The sequence below is a fragment of the Balaenoptera physalus genome (genome assembly GCF_965194825.1).
Source record: "Balaenoptera physalus genome assembly, chromosome: 19".
NCBI classification, from domain to species: Eukaryota; Metazoa; Chordata; class Mammalia; order Artiodactyla; family Balaenopteridae; genus Balaenoptera; species Balaenoptera physalus.
The window spans coordinates 17129-34785 of NC_138900.1; the positions used below are offsets into that span (position 1 = coordinate 17129).

Below are 17657 nucleotides of genomic sequence, written 5' to 3' on the forward strand. Positions count from 1 at the left end.
ATGATCACTTATATGTGAAATCTAAAAAAATAATACATAAATTTATATACAAAACAGAAGTAGACTCACAGACATAGAAAACAAACTTATGGTTACCAAAGGGGAAAGGGAGGGGAAGAGGGACAAATTAGGGTATGGAATTAACATACAGAAACTATTACACATAACATAGATAAGCAACAAGGATTTACTATATAGCACAGTGAATTTTATTCAGTATCTTGTAATAACCTATAATAGAATGCATCATGGTCCAAACGCCAGTTGGAAAAGAATTTCCAGACATAAGGCAGAATGTAAAGAAGGTAGAATTTGTTAGATGGAAGGGTCGCTGCCAGAACAGCAGGCCGACTTCCTAGCAGTCTGGGAGAGTTGAGCCTGAACATGTGCTATTGATCAGTTTTTACAGCCAGAAAACAAAGGAATGGTCCAAGGTGAAAATTTCGTTTACTGATTGGTCGAGGCACATATACCTTCCTTCTATAGTGTGAAAGTGGGACAGGGCAGATTCCTTTCCTTATTTGGGACAGGTCCCGTCACCCAGGTGGGCCCAGGAATTTCATAACCATCGCAACATGGCAGGGAGGGCAATTAAAGAGTCCGGTAGGGGGTGAAAGGCTGAAACTTTTTCTGGCAGGGCCGTCCTTTGTCCTTGGAGCATCACAGAATGTAATCTGCAAAAAAACAAACAAAAAAACCAACTATGCTGTACAACAGAAACAGTATTTTAAGTCACTTATACTTCAAAAGAGAAAAAAAGAATTTCCCATATATTTCCATATATTTTTATGGCTTGATAGGTTACTTTCTCAGTGCTGAAAATTATTCCATTCCCAGAATACCCTAGAGTATACTTTTCCATTCATCTACTGAAGGGCACGTTGGTTTCATTCACATTTTGGCAATATTGAATAAAGATGCTAAAAATACCCATATGCTGGTTTTTGTATGGGCAAATGTTTTTAATTCCTTTCAGCATATATCCATGAGAACACCTGCTGGACTGTATAACAAGAGCATGTTCAATATTGTAGAAAGTGTCAATCTCACTTCCAAAGAAGCTCTATTATTTTTCATTTCCACCAGCAACGAATGAGAATTCCTATTGCTCTGCAGGATTTGTTGTTGTCATTGTTCCACATTTTGGCCATTCTAAGGCTAATGTAGTGGTATATCATTGCATTTTAAATTTGCATTTTAATGGCAGCATGTAATCTGGATTATTCTTCCATATACTTACATGCAAAGTGTCTGTTTTCTCTGGTGAGGTGTTTGTAAATTTTGTTGGTCCACTTGTTAACTGGGCTGCTTTTATTTTTTTTCCCACCCAATCTGTATTTATTTTATTTCTCTTCTTGGTTTATTGCGTGAGAAAGGACTTTGAGTAAAATACTGAAAAGAAATGATGGAAGGAGACATCCTTGTAAAGTGAATTTTATTTTATTATTATTTTATTTATTTATTTCTGGCTGCGTTGGGTCTTTGCTGCTGGGCGCAGGCTTTCTCTAGCTGTGGCGAGCAGGGGCTACTCTTTGTTGTGGAGTGCAGTCTTCTCAGTGCAGTGGCTTCTCTTGTGGAGCACGGGCTCTAGGCACATGGGCTTCAGTAGCTGTGGCACGTGGGCTCAGTAGTTGTGGCTCGCGGGCTCTAGAGCACAGGCCCAGTAGTTGTGGCACACGGGCTTAGTTGCTCCGTGGCATGTGGGATCTTCCTGGACCAGGGCTCGAACCCATGTCCCTTGCATTGGCAGGCGGATTCTTAACGACTGTGCCACGAGGGAGGTCCACATCCTTGAATTTTAACTGAACTTAGTGGGAAAGTTTCATGTTTGTTACCATTACGCATAATGTGAAGTTACAGTTTTTGTAGATTTTTGTTATCAACTTGAGAAAACTCCATTCTACTTCTATTTTACTGAGAATCTTTATGAAGACATATCTGATAAAGGATTTGTACTCAAATTATACCAAACAACCCCATGAAGATTGGTAAAGATTGAAACACACACCTGGACAAAGAAGATATACAGACACTAAATGAGCATACAGGAATATACTCATGATGCTGGTGGAATGCATGTACAACCAACTTCAGAAGACAGTTTGGCAGTTTTTTCCAAATCTAAACAGTCTCACCCTTTAGGATCCAAGAAGCACACCTCTTGTATTTAGACAACTGCTTTGAAAAACTGTGTTCAAACCAAAACTAGCATATGGACTTCCCTGGTGGTGCAGTGGTTAAGAATCTGCCTGCCAATGCAGGGGACACAGGTTCGATCCCTGATCCAGGAAGATCCCACATGCCACGGAGCAACTAAGCCCGTGAACCACAACTACTGAGCCTGCATACCACAACTACTGAAGCCTGCGCTCTAGAGCCTGTGTGTCACAACGACTGAAGCCCACGCACCTAGAGCCCACGCTCCACAAAAAGAGAAACCACCGCAATGAGAAGGCTGCACACCGAAACGAAGAGTAGCCCCCGCTCGCCACAACTAGAGAAAGCCCATGCACAGAAAGGAAGACCCAACGCAGCCATAAATAAATAAATAAATTTATGTATTAAAAAACAAAAACTAGCATCAAGTTATGCACAGCAGCTCTATTCATAATGGCTAAAAACGTAAAGATATCAGGATGTCCTCTGTAGGTGAATTCATAAACAAATTATGGCACAAACATGTCAAGGGGAGCAGAACACACCACCCCAAAATATGTCCCTTTGACAAAAGGATTATTTTGGACTGATTAATTTAAAAAACAGCAGACCCAGGAAAATCTTTGAAAACCAAGTAGAAAATTTCCTTTTATGAAGTAAATTTACATTTGTTAAGGATATCTCCATTTGTAAGGGTGTGTCCCTCTCCGGACCAGGAATTGAATGACTAAATATTAAGAAAATCTTGTCAGTGAAATAGGCCTGGATATAAATCTGCATAACAACGATAGCCCTTGTTTACTGTGCTTTGCCTAATAACCTCCCTTAAATGGTTTCCTTCATTCCCTAACATCTTTCTTTTGTTATCAGCTGAAGATAGCATTTAAGGTAATGGCTTGGGCCATTTCAGGGAGTGACTCAGTTTTCCTGGGTATCTTTCAAGTATACAAGGAGGTATGCATGGTATATATTAAACTTCTGATTATTTTTCTCCAGTTCATCTCCCTTTCATTACAAGGGGGATCTCAATGAAGAACAGAGAAGAGTAGAGGGAAAATTATTTTTCCTCTCATATACATGCAATGCAATAGTATTCAGAGATATAAAGGAATGGACCATCAACCCATGCAAAAAAAAAAAAAAAAAGATGCATCTAACACTTACATTGCTAAGTGAAAGAATCCAGTCTGAAGTGCTGCACACTGTACGACCTCATTTATATGATATTCTAGAAAAGGCAAAACAGACATGTTTTGGAAACAGTTTATGGAATATGTGGTTGAAATAGTCCATATGATACAATAGAGCAATGAACACCTGCCACTATGCATCTGTCTACACTCACAGATTTTTACAACCCAATGAGTAAATTATAATCTATTCAAATTTAATTACTTAGCATATGGAAGTGTCAAAGATTGGAATACAGAATGTAACAAAGAATCTAACTGATTTAGAAATGTATGAAAAAACTCATTGTTGGTGGTGGGACAAAATGGGCTGACCTAAATTAACTTTGGAAATGAACAGAATCTGTAGGCCAAAGGCAAAATGCTCCATACATACACAGTGGACTCAAAAGTTCTTTCCCATGGTGGGTAGTACCTAACAGTACTGAAACTACTACATGAGTCATCGAATGGAACAAGCACTGAATTCAATAAATGACAAATGGTGGAAGCCAGGTTTCTTAGCACTGGAGTGGGAAGTTACAAACAAAGGGAGAAGGTTACGACATCCATGTCATAACAAATCAGGTTGGAGACATCAGTATAAACTATCTTTTGCCTAACAGAGATATAAAAATTTCCATGTGGAACTATGTGTAATTATGTGTATATGCATAGGCTGGGATACGTGCATATACTTCCAAGCATTGTCAGCTGAGCATATCTAGCTACCACAAGTACATTTTTAATATCATTCTCTAATAAAAGGAACAAGGGCTCTTTGAAGAAAGGGCTGATACTAGGGCTGAAACAGTAAATATGTGAAGCAGGATAATCTTAAAATATCAGAAAGTAAACAAATTCCAAAAGAAATAAAACCCCACAAAAGAAAAATTATGTAAGGGACTTCCCTGGTGGCACAATGGTTAAGAATCCACCTGCCAATGCAGGAGACACGGGTTCGAGCCCTGGTCCGGGAAGATCCCACATGCCGCAGAGCAACAAAGCCCGTGAGCCACAAATACTGAGCCTGCACTGTAGAGCCCGCGAGCCACAACTACTGAGCCTGCATGCCACAACTACTGAAGCCCATGCACCTAGAGCCCGTGCTCCACAACAAGAGAAGCCACCTCAGTGAGAAGCCTGCACACCACAACGAAGAGCAGCCCCCGCTCGCCGCAATTAGAGAAAGCCTGCATGCAGCAGCAATGAAGACCCAACGCAGACAAAAATAAATAATTTTTAAAAAAAGAAAAATTATGTAAAATGAAAACAGGAGCAAATGGAAAAAGCTCTCAACAGCCAAAGCAAGAATGAACTAAGGAGTGTAATAATGTAGTGCTGGATTATAACCAAAAGTTTACAATAATTATTCATGGATCCACACTGCTAAAAATAAATCACATAGTTTTTGATGAATGGTGTTAAATAGAAATCTCCTACACGGAAAGCTTCTAAACAATTCATATAGACACTCAGCTGTCCATCAAGTATGTGAAACTAACCCCTCTCTCCTCAAGTGTGGGTTCTGCATTATGACTTCCTCCTAAATAAGACACACAGGATGGACATGGGGAAAAATTAACTTCATGGGACTTCCCTGGTGGCGCAGTGGTTAAGACTCCATGCTCCCAATGCAGGGGGCCTGGGTTCGAACCCTGCTCAGGGAACTAGATCCCACATGCACACTGCAACTAAGAGTTTGTATGCTACAACTAAGGAGCAAGCGAGCCTCAACTAAGGAGCCCGCCTGTCGCAGCTAAGACCTGGCACAACCAAATAAATAAAATAAATTTTAAAATAAATTTTAAAAAAATTAACTTCACTGTGGGAACACTTGACAAACACTACCTCAGCTAGGTGACCAAAGTTGAGAATATCAGTGAGACGTTCCCTTGAGAGCCTGTGCTCTTGATATACAGTGAAGAGGAAGCACTTCACCTCTGTGGTCTGCTTTTTCAAAGCCAAGTCTAATCACGACCAAAACACCAAGCAAATCCCAGTGCCCGGCAGTCTATAAAATACCTGACCAGTCCTCCTCCACACTGTCAAGGTCATGGAAACAAGGAGAGTCTGAGCAACTGTCAAAGCCCAGAAGAGACTAAACAGACATGATTGAGGCAGGAGACAGATGGGCCCCCCAGGGCAAACGGTTTGAGTTCGTTCCCTGTGAACCAATACTCCGAGATGAGAATAACAGACAATTGAGAGAGGAGGCTGGGTCCTGCCCAGATAGAAGATAAGAGACCACATCTTCCTCATTCTCCAAGTCAGGAGACCTCCCAGACTACATGCACAGAGAGGCTCCTTGGAGGTCAAAAGGGGACCGATGCTAAGGGGCTAAGTCTACCCATAGGCCTCTTCGGTAGAATCCATCTTGGCTAAGAGATGCACGTGCACGCATGGGAAGATCCCGAGATACACCAAATCCAGACTCTGAACCAGGCAAATCAAAATGATTCGCCAAAGGAGACATGGAAGAATGTCCCATAAAAGTGATTCAAACTGCCTCTAGGGCACAACTCTCTCTGAGACCGCCCGTGTGTCTATCCACACGTACTCTACTCTTTTTTTTTTTTCTAATAAATACTTGACTTGTTTCAATACTTTCCGTCTTTGTGGGAATTCTTTTCTGCGAAGCCGTAGGGCCAGGGGCTTGTCACTGACCGCTGGTCTAGTGGCCAGGATTCGGTGCTCTCACCGCCGCGACCCGACCTCAATCACTGGCCGCGAACCAAAACCCTGCTTCAAGCCGCTGCAGGCCGAGGCACCCGAGATCATGAAGATCACATGTCATTTGTGATCCTGGAACTAGGAAAGGTATAACAAAGGGAACATGGCTATGGACTTCAGTTAATAACAAAGTATCAATATTTGTTCATTGTTTGTGATGATTCTGTAGATAATCAGACGGGAAAAATTAAAAGTCAAATAAGAAAAACCTATTGTAACAAACTGGAAATCTAGAGGAAACAGGTGATTTCTTTGTAAAAAACACATTACCAAAATGGGCCCTAAATTAAGGAAAATACAAAAAGACCAATTAACCACTGAGGAACCTCTTCCCTTATTGGTTATCCTATCACTGTTCCAGGGTTTCCCTCTCCCAGGACATGGAAGGAACAGGGACAGAGCTGTTTGGCAGCTCCCCTAGTATCTGACCCCACCCAGTGTCTTCATCTCCCCCAGCCATGCCCACCCAGTGAGGACACCTGAGGATGGATCAGGGATTATTGATTCGGATGTGTCAACTAGGACTTTTTTTATTCCCAGCAACTGGACACACTTACTGAAGTAAAATAAATTAGTATTTATTGTAAGGGTAGAAATAAATTAATACTTGCAAGTGGCAAGTTGAAGAATGGGTTTGGACCTGGCAGGTCCAGTGGCTCACACTGTCTCAGTGTGACCTTGCTTCTCTCCAAAACTTTGTCCTGCTCAGTGCCTTTGGGGGACCCCATTCACAGGCACAGGCTCTCTCACTGCCCTTGGGCCAACAGCTATTCTAGGCTGACAACCACTCACCATCCATTTTCCCAGAAAGAGTTTCTCTTTTTCTTGGATTCCAAGAAAGTCGAGGTTTTAAATGCCTTTGATCTGGCTTGGGTTGCATTCTCATCCTTGACCCATCACCAGAAGATGGAAAATGGGACTGGCTAGATGTGGGCTGTAAACCCATCTTCGAGCTGGGTGGAACAAGGGCTCATCCTTCTGCAACTGTTTGGACTGGAAGCAGGTGAGATGTAATTCCCAAAGGAAAACTGAGGCACTTGGGCCTAAGAACAGATGCTGGCTGGCAGAAAGCAACAGATTCTAAGTCAATGACCGCTCACTGCACAGCACAGAATCTGACACAAAAGGAAGAAAGGGGTTCACTCAGGGTCAGGGGCTGCAGCTACTCATCCAGTGCTCTTACTGTCCTCCCAAGACTGCAAGAAGTTCTTTCACTTGCTGAAAAGGCAGGATCATTGGTGGTGGTAAACTCAAGTCTCCTGCCTTGGGCATCAGGTCCTCACATCTCAGAGGCTGGCCCAGAACAGCCCATGTGCCCTCAGAAGACACACAGACCGCATTCCTGTCCCTGAGAGGTGGGAGCCCTTGAGTTATGCCATCTCCCTGGCCATATTAATTACCCATCCCTGAAAAACAATACTGCTCCTTTTCCAGTTTCTTCTCTCTCCTTTACTAAGGGAAGAAACCAAATGCTAGGTTGGTAAGGAAACTCTTGTGCAATGAAGTAATGGGAGGCTCAAGAATTATTCCATGCCATGGAACCCATAATTGGCAGGCTTTCCAGAGGCCACATGGATGCATATGGCTCTCCAAGACAATGCAGTGTCACTGTGAACCTCTCATTGGGAGGCCCAGTTACTCCCATAACTTTTATTCTTAATGAATATGAATGTCAAAATTTCTAACAACTGGGGCTTCCCTGGTGGCGCAGTGGTTGAGAATCTGCCTGCCAATGCAGGGAACACGGGTTCGAGCCCTGGTCTGGGAGGATCCCACGTGCCGCGGAGCGGCTGGGCCCGTGAGCCACAATTACTGAGCATGCGCGTCTGGAGCCTGTGCTCCGCGACAAGAGGGGCCGCGATAGCGAGAGGCCCGCGCACCGCAATGAAGAGTGGCCCCCGCTTGCCACAGCTAGAGAAAGCCCTCGCACAGAAACGAGGACCCAACACAGCCATAAATAAAGAAATAAAATAAATAAATAAAGCATGACACAAATTTAAAAAAAAAAATTTCTAACAACTAAAAAGACAAAGGATTGAAGGGCCATGGTCTCCTGTATGGTTGTTGTGTCAGGGACACACTCAAATATTTAGAGGGTTATTACCTCTCTTGGCAGGCTACGAGGCTGTGAAGGCTGCGAAGAGGAGGCCCTTTTCTCAGCCACGTGGATGTTGGTAGTTGAAACATCTCATAGGAACGTCTACAGTGCCCAGGTAGCTGTTCCACTGCTCAGCAGCATGGTCAGCTCACTAATTGCCCATGGGGTCTTGACAGGGCCCAGGCTGAACTGAGCTAGAGGACCACAGATGCCTGCCTGAATGGTCAGAGACCAAGGACTGTCCTGCCTGAGACTTGATTGTCTATTGCTACCCACTCAGATGGGACAAAGGATGCCTGCAGTCCCAGGAGGGCCCCACCAGCCCTCAAGTAGGCAGGGGGCTGGCAGGTTGCTACACCCAGTCCTGCATTAATCCACACATGTCCACTGAGCGCCCTCCTCTCTGGGCACTCTGCTGGAACTGGGGCTGCCCAGGCAGAGCAGGGCCAGCATCACCTTTCCCAGATGGGAGGGCAGGAAGCAACCATGCATGGATCCTGGCACCCTCCACAACCCGTGACTGACATCGAGTTCAATGTGAAACACTCAGAGACAGTACAGACATTTCATTCTTCTCTCAGAGCCCAGGACTGGGGGGTAGAAAAACAGTGGTCCAGCTCACCTCCCTGACTCATGTGTGACCCTGGGCAAATCCTATCCATCCTGGAGACCTCAGAGAGGAGAAAGGAATCGCAATGGGGGCCAGTTATGCTTAAACCTAACCCTAACCCTAAAGAACCCTAACCTCTAACCTTAACACCCTAACCCCAGACCCCTAGACCCTCTACCCTGACTCTCCAACCCTGACCCCTGACCCTGACCCCTAAACCGTAACACTGATTCAAACCCCAGACCTAAACCCTAGCCCAGTGGATACCGAGCGATGACAGTACTCTCGAATAAACCAAGGGATTCATGACCTTGCATTTAGCAATAGTTTCTTAGATCTGACACTAAGACACACGCAATGATAGAAAAAAATAGATAAACTGGAGTTCCTCAAAATTACAAACTTTTGTGCATCAAAAGAGGCTATCCAGGGACTTCCCTGGTGGCTCAATGGTTAGGAATCCACCTGCCAATGCAGGGGACACAGGTCGAGCCCTGGTCCGGGAAGATCCCACATGCCCCAGAGCAACTAAGCCCGTGTGCCACAACTACTGAGGCCGCAAGCCACAACTACTGAGCCTGCACTCTAGAGCCTGAGAGCCACAACTACTGAAGCCCATATGCCTAGAGCCCGTGCTCTGCAACAAGAGAAGCCACCGCAATGAGAAGCCTACGCACCGCAACAAAGAGTAGCCCCCACTCGCCACAACTAGAGAAAGCTCGTGTGCAGCAAAGACCCAACGCAGCCAAAAATAAATTAATTAATTTTTTTTAAAAAAAGAAATATATGGAAAAAACTCACTGAAGGGGATGGGGTAAAATCTGCTGATCTAAGTTACCTTTGGAAATGAATGGAATCTGTAGACTAAAGGCAAAATGGACCGTACATATACAGTGGGCTTTATTTTACGAAGTTCTTTCCAGGGTGTAGTAGCTAACAATTCTGAAACCTCTGCACATGTAACCTGCAAAGGAGCAATGCATAGACAAATGGCAGATGGTGGGAGCCAGGCTCCTTGGTGTGGGAGTGGGAAGTTACAGATAAGCAAGGGGAGAGCCTCTGCCCTCGTAATCCTGGATCTGGGCTTCCTGGGAGTATGTTGACTGGTCGGGGGAAACACACAGATCTTCACGCTGGGAAGACCCTGCAGACATAGGAACTTCACGCCCCATCTTTCCACCCATACCTGCTGGAAACACTCAGCCCTCCATAATCAGTCAATTGCAGCGTTTAAGACATTCTCACCCCCAGGCAGATAAAGGAACATGAGGGTCTTGCTTACCCCGAAGCTGTCCCAGAATCCAGGCCCTGGGGGTGGAGCCAGGTTGGGGGTTCCTGGGCCTCTGACCAGCAGGTGAGAGGAAGGAGGAAGACCAGTCCTGAGGACAGAGGTTCCCTCAGGTCTGTGAGCCCAGGAGCCCCGATGGGATTCATCCCCAGTGCGGAAATGGGCGGGGTCTGCAGTGGTTCTGTGTTCCCCCTGGGCGCCTTTGATGAAGCCATGGCAGCACTGGCCCCAGACGTCGCCTGGCAGTGTCTCAAACTCTGACACAGTGGTTTTACAAAGGAACAAGAGAATGGAGCTGAGCCCCTGACGGCCACTCCTTTCTGGCTCTGAGTTGCTTCCAACAGGACTGCAGTCACCTGCACATAGTCTGCTGTGACCTACCTGCCCCCATTGGCCTTTCCTCTCCCTCCCTGCGATGATTCCCGTGACATTTCCAGCCTGGACCCCTCTCGCAGGCCAGACGCCTCTGTCCAGCCACTGCACCCCCATCTCACCTTGGGGGCTAACAGGGCCCTCAGGGGACCGGGATCCTGCAGCTCCCCACACCCAGGAGCAGCCCCACCTTCCCAGGTTGCCGAGCCCAGGCACCGGGTGTAACCGAGCAGGACCCTATGGGGCCTTCCCAGGACAGACCCCTCCCCGACATCCTCTGCTGTAGCTCCTCTCTGAAGTACCTGGATAACAGCATCTGATGCACGCTTCCTGACTTGTTTTACAGATGCTAAAACCACCACCAAACGGAAGAAATCAACTACTTGATGATCATGAACAGGTAGCCCCAGAGCTTCTGGTGCCTAAGAATTTAGAGTGTTAACCGCCTGTTACCTCACCATCAACCAGAGAATTGTGCACCAGCTGATCTCATACCCTGCGACCCCCTTCCATAAACTGGCCTTTAAAATTGTTTTGCTGAAATCCTCCAGGGAGTTTGGGGTTTTAGAGCACAAGACACCTGTCCTCCTTGCATTGGCGCTTTTGCAGTTAAAGCTGCACTTTCCTTCACCAGACCCCGGTGTCAGTAGATTGGCTTTACTGCACTCGGGCAAGTGGACCCAAGAGGTTCGGTAACACTGGGGCCTCCCAGGCTCCCACTCTGCTTGTTCCCCAGTGACTGTCAGCTCCTTTTCCAGAGTCTGTGGCCAGTTCCCACACTAATTCCCCTCTATAACCACAGCCCTGGCCCAAGCCCGATCTTGTGCCTGGTTCCTCCATCAGGCCCTGACAAAGCTTCCTGCCCCCATGGTGCACCTCACATCCCACCCCAACGTGGTCTTTCTGAAGCATAAATAAGACTGTGGATTCTCCTCCACCTGCAATCCCCCAAATGTTTCCCCACTTTCGCTAGGGTATCTGCTGGGAGAGACATCTGCCAAGGCCCTGAGAGTCCCCGGCACCCCCACGAGGCTGCTGGCTCCTGGGTTCCCTGACAATGAGCACCTCAGCAAGCCAGGAGACACGGCAGGAAACCCCAGAACTGCTCACCTCAGGAGGGGACTGGCACGGCCACTGCCTGATCAAACAGAGCAGAGAAGGGCTCCCCAGCTGGGACACAGACTCTGCACGAGTGGCCTCTCCCTGAGCCACTACATCACCTCGTGTGACTTGAGGGAAGGAAGGACCGAGGCACACTTGGTTCCTAGGCTCAGCCATGTCCCCCCAAATTCACATGCTGAATCCCTAACCCCCAGGACCCCAGGATGTGGCTGTATTTGGAGATGGGATTTTTAAAGAGGCGATCAAGGTAAAAATGAGGTCACTAGGGTGGATCCTAATCCAATAGGATTGTTGTCCTACAAGAAGAGATTAGGACACAGATAGGCACAGGGGGAGACCACGTGAGGACCTGGGGAGAAGATGGCTGTCTAAGCACCAAGTAGAGAGGCCTCAGGAGAAGCCAGCCTGCACACACCCTGAACTCAGACAGCATCCAGGACTGGGAGATCGGTCTGTTATTCAAGCGGCCCAGTCTGTGGTATTTGTTACGGCGGTCCTGAGCAGACTCACACGCAGGGTAACTCAGGGCTCAGACTGGACAGAGCCCACTCTCCATCCCCCTGTACGGGAGTTACAGGATCCTCAGGAACTGAGGAGGGGGTCCCTGAGGAGAGGCACAAGATAGAAGGTGCTAGGCATTAACATGACTGCATTCATGTTAAACGTGCCTGAAGTCCATTCACACGAGATGGTCTTGTCCTGTATGTACATCGGCACCTTCGGTCTGAACTGCAGATCTTTGGCTTCACCACCTCCACTGAGGGCATTAGCTTCACCTGCTGTGGACCGTCTCCTATAGGATTTCCAGAACCACAAAGCATCGAAGCTTCACAGGGCCCAGAGTCTGTGCGCTAGCGTCTGGGCGACCCTCACAGGAGAGCCGCCCAGCTGCCCATCAGAACCCATTTCCCTTTTTCCTGTTCACGGCTACCCTGCACCTCCCAGCCTTCCCACCCCTTCCAGCTGGGGCATAGTGTCTCGTGTTACCAAGGGGAAGGGGTGGAGGTGGTGAGGGCCTTGCCCAGCCTGCATCCTAGGACAGAGGGCATGATGCCCACCTGGTCACCCCACCCTGCTGGTTGCAGCCCTCACCTGGAAGCAGGGAGGAGAAACAAGGGGGACAGAGCCTGGGACCTGACACCCACCTGCCCTGGACTCTCACAAGAAGGGGGCAGAGACAGCTTGAGTTTCAGCCCATTTTTCGGAGACACTTTGTTCCAGCAACAAACCTTTGCCTTAAAAGCCAAGGTGCTGGGACTTCCCTGGTGGTCCAGTGGTTAAGACTTCGCCTTCCAATGCAGTGGGTCCAGGTTCGATCCCTGGTTGGGGAGCTAAGATCCCACATGCCTTGCGGCCAAAAACCAAAACACGAAACAGAAGCAATATTGTAACAAATTCAATAAAGACTTTTAAAAAACAAAAAGTCAAGGTGCTTTACAAACCCCTCCCCAGCTGTCACAGAAAGTCAGGCTTAATCTCATCACACTTTTCTCAAACCCCAGCTCACGCTGAGACCACCTCTCAGGTGATGGTGCTTCAGAGCAGCCTCTTTAAAAGATCCCTGGAGTTCAGCTCTCCCAGCCCTGCCTTCAGTTTGAGAAGTTTCCTTGACAACCTTGACAAACCTGCTCAGTTTCCTTGACAACCAAGCTTGGCAATCTCCCAAACTCTTCTCCTTCAAACATTCCTATTCTAGGCTTGATGAGCCTAAAGTGACACTGCTGTCATCACGTGCCAGAAAGCGATTCCCCCAAGCCCGTAGTTATCTGTTACATGATGCTACTGATGATGAAATCCCAGAAGAGCCAGCTTTGCAATATAACCACTTCTGGACTCGGCACTGGGTCCCTTTCCACGGACAGAGTGGAGTGGCTGTTTCCACGGACCCCGTGGTGGAAGAGCTCACCTAATGAAGTCAGGCCTTCATCCTTTCCAGGTGATTCCAGGGTCCTCATTCTCCCCAGACCCCCATCCACATGGCTGCTGTCTGTGCCAGTCTATATGGGACCTTGGTAATCTCCTAAAATGAGGGTTATTTTACACACAGGTAATGGGTTGAATGCTGGCCCCAAAAGATGTGTCTCCCCAGAACACGTGAACAGGACCATATCTGGGAAAAGGGTCTTCGTATATGTAGTTAAGGATCTCGAGGTGAGGTCATCTTGGGTTAGGGTGACCCTCAATCCAATTGAGAGAGTCCTTATGAGAGACAAAACAGGAGAGACACAGACACAGAGGAGAAGCCACGTGAAGACAGAGGCAGAGATGGGAGGGATGCAGCTGCAAGCCTGGGGACGCCTGGAGCCCCCAGAAGCTGGAAAAGGCAGGAAGAACCCTATCCTGGAGCCTCTGGAAAGACTTCCGTCCTGCAACACCTTGATCTCAGATGTCTGGTCTCCAGGACTGGGGGAGGATGAATTCCTGTTGTTTTAAACCACCCAGCTTGTGGTCATTTGTTACAGAAGCCACAGAACAGTCACACAGACCCTGCTCTGTAGGATCCTGGAAGTGCGGGTCTCATTAAAGGCCAACAAAGGCTGGATCGCAGAGCCCTGAGAGTCAGCATTGGGCCCCAGAAATCCTAAAGCAGTGGCTGGACACCAGAACGTTGAAGGGTCAGTCGGAAGCCCATCCCTAAGGATGCCGGCTGCACACGGCCTCCCCAGGTTTTTACACCTGTACATTTTGGGGATAAGTATTTCCATCCTGATTCAGGACTTCTGATGTCACCCTTCACGTTGCTAATTAAGAACCCACTAGTTACACAGATGAAAACCCTATCAGGACACTTGCTCCAGTGGTAAACAATTCTGAAGTTGGTCACAGGTGGGGAACCGTCTCCCATGCAGCCAGCAGACCCCCCTCCAGGACCGTCCTCATTGCAAAGCTGGGGGACTGTGAGGAGGCGTCTCTGAGTAAACGTGAGCTGACCCCCCGGCCAGGTGCTCCTGAACTTTTCCCACCCTTCCCAGATAAAACACCTGAATATGTACAAAGACTTTAAAGCCTAGAGGAAGGGGCTTGGAGTCACACCAGCGACAGCACGCAGGCCGACTTGGTGCCTGCAGGCCAGCCAGGATGGTCCTGGCCCCGGGCGCTCTTCTGGAAGCTTTCCATTTCCCTGCCTGAGGTACCCCTCCTGTCCCGGCCCCCACTGCTTTTTTCCTTCCTCACCTCTGCCCGGGGAGAAATTCCAACAGCAGGTACTGGTGACACATCCTCTTCTTTAGCAGGTGGCAGCTTGAGAACTCCTGCGGAAGGTCCAGCAGAGCCCCACTCACACCGGGCCACCCACAGAGCCGTGGGCCCTACTCCCTCCCACCAGCCCAACCCCGAGACTGCTGACGGGGCAGAGAATATGGCGTCAGGCACAGCTGCAGGGGCTCTTGCTGCCTGGAGGCGGTGTTTATATAGCCCTCAGCCCAGGCACACCTGGGGAGGGCTGGCCGGCCGGGTCAGGCTGCCTAGGTCAGCCAATCCTCGCCCCTCAGGGGCTCAGAGTTGCAGAAAATGGGCCTTGCTGCACCGGCCAGGTCCAAGGAACAGGTACCCTGAGGGTCAGGACAGACATGGGGCTGCAATCTGGCTTGTTTTCTAATCATTTTATCTGGCCCACGAGTGGGAGACAACTTCAAGAAGACCCTCTCCCAATGAGAAGAACCCAAGAGTCAGGGAGAGGAGGGGTGGTGGATGGAGACAGAGGCCTGGTGCCCCGGCTGCAGTGGAAGCCTCTGGAAGACCCGGTCGAGGGAGGCCACACAGAGTGAAGCCCAGGGTCACAGACCTGTCGGAGCTGCTGTTTGTTAGTTCAGGTCCTGCTCTGAGGTGCTCAGGGTCAGCTCTGACCAACAGGTGGGCTGGGGTGCTCTGCAACGAGGGCCATGTGCACGGTTCCTGGGTGCCCAGCCCTGCCGGGTGCCTGCCCAGGGGAGCTCCATACCCAGGGAGGGGCCTGACCACGAGAGCCCCGGGGGCTGCTGGGTGCCTGCTCAGGTGAGCTCCATATTCTGGGAGGGGCCTGACCACGAGAGCCCCGTGGGCCACTGGGTGCCTGTCCAGGTGAGCTCCATATCATCGGAGGGGCCTGACCACGAGAGCCCCGTGGGCTGCTGGGTACCTGCTCAGGTGAGCTCTATATCCTAGGAGGGGTCTGTCCACGAGAGCCCCATGCGCTGGGAGGGGTGTATGAACAAGCTCCCTCTCTTTGCAGCTGGCACAGAGTTGCGTAGGATGTAGATTAAAATCAGCCGAAGGCAGAGGTCAGGAGCAGCGTCGGGGGTCCCTTGGGTGTGGCCACTCAGGGAAGCCCACCTGAATCCTGAGGTGCAGGATTTTTTGGGGTCGGTCATGTCGACATGAGGACCACCATGTGCCGGACCTCGGCCTCCAGCCCCCGGGGGCGACTCAGGAAGCCCCACCGTGCATCACGCCATCAGCACAGACCAGCCTGGAGCGAGGCCCACGGAGCACGGACACTCCCGTCAGACTCAAGGTGACCTCTGGAGCCAGAACAGAGGCCCGGCCTCTCTGTGGGCAGGTGAACCCACACTGCACAAGCCCTGGTGCAGTGCCCGTTCCGTGGGGTCAGCATGGGTGCACGCGGGTCAGCCAGTGTCCCTGTGCCTCAGCCTGTGACCGCTGACCACACTGTCCTGCTCTGCTCAGAAGAGCGAGGCCAATGGAGGGACAACGGGGGTGGGAACAAATCCGGGTCACAGGTGAGAAAGGGTCCAAGGAGCGAGAACCCGGCTGCTCTTGCCTGGTGAGCCGAGAGCTGACGGCCGCCCTGTAGTCAGTCAGTCGTCTCCCCGTATCCTGAGCTAGGGCTGCCTTCCCTGCCCCCTGGGGCAGGGCCATGCCTGTGTGTACAGCAGGACGCACAGCGGTGCCTGCTGCAAGCCCAATGCCTGCCCTTGCCACGTAGCTGGGGCTTGGTGACAGGGGAACATCCCGACAGGACATGGGGCCGACCCCGGGGAGGATGTTGGGGTGAAGCGTTTGGGAGCGTCTGGAGGAAACCCTCACTTGTCAGCACAGGTGGACTGAGGACACCGACCAAGGGGGGCAGGCGGGAGAAGCCCAGGGAGGTCCTGGGTCATGCCTGAGGCTGGCGGAGGGGTGTGGAGCCGGGTGACGGCGGTTGGGACGAAGAGCTTACCACCCGACAGGAGATAGGCCAGCCGGGGCAGCAGGGGAACGTGAACACTGTGTCCGACAGAAGGACGGAGAGACCAGCAGGCCCAGCCGTGGGCGTGGGTATCCGGGCTGTTCTTTGTTGGCCCGGACCCGAAGGGCCCCAGCGCCCCGGGGCCCGGCTCCGCCTCCTGTGCTCCGGGGCCCGGCTCCGCCCCCAGCGCCCGAACCCTGCTCCTCCCCCAGAGCCCGAACCCCGCTCCTCCCCCAGCGCCCGGGGCCCGGCTCCGCCCCCAGCGCCCGAACCCTGCTCCTCCCCCAGCGCCCGGGGCCCGCCTCCGCCCCCAGCGCCCGAACCCCGCTCCTCCCCCAGCGCCCGGGGCCCGGCTCCGCCCCCAGCGCTCGGGGGCCCGCCTCCGCCCCCAGCGCCCGAACCCTGCTCCGCCCCCAACGCCCGGGGCCCGGTTCCGCGCCCAGCACCGCTGGAAAACACCCCGAGTCCAGCCAGACCCCAGCCAGGAAGAGAAGACCCGTGTACAGCCTTACGTGATTAATATGCCCAAAAGTGTCCTTTAAAGTCAGTCTCTCCTCTGGCTCTGATTCTACACTGAATGGTGCAGACAGCCAAGCAGGAGGAGCAGACCAGCATCCCTGGTCAGGTATACCCACAGTGGCCACCCCCAGGAGAGCCTAGAGCTGCGGGTACCCACGATGGCCCAAGAGTTGGGGCAGAAGAGTTACCTGCTCGGATGCAAGAGGTCCAGCCAGCAGGGAGTGCTTGCTTTGTGCATGTGATCAGAGGTCGGCTCTGGGCATACCTCAGCCAGGTGTACACAGGGGTGTATGGACAGCAGATGGGAGATGTGAGGGCCCCTGGCCTCCCCAGCAAAACCTTCAGGCCAAATTTAGCCCCCAACCAATCTCCCGGGCTAGCCCGCCCACCCCCCTGCCCCCTACCTCCTGCAGGAGGAAGGC

At 50.4% G+C, this 17657-nt stretch overlaps 1 long non-coding RNA gene across 1 annotated transcript; it reads right to left on the reverse strand.

Annotated features, from left to right (window-relative positions):
* Positions 1-594: 594 nt before the first annotated feature.
* LOC309648327 lies at positions 595-16917 on the reverse strand. The gene is made up of 5 exons (XR_014256579.1): positions 15861-16917; positions 14724-14800; positions 12779-12896; positions 11965-12153; positions 595-674 (listed from the first exon to the last, which is right to left on the reverse strand). It is a non-coding gene; the product is annotated as an uncharacterized lncRNA (long non-coding RNA).
* Between the last annotated feature and the right edge of the window lie 740 nt (positions 16918-17657).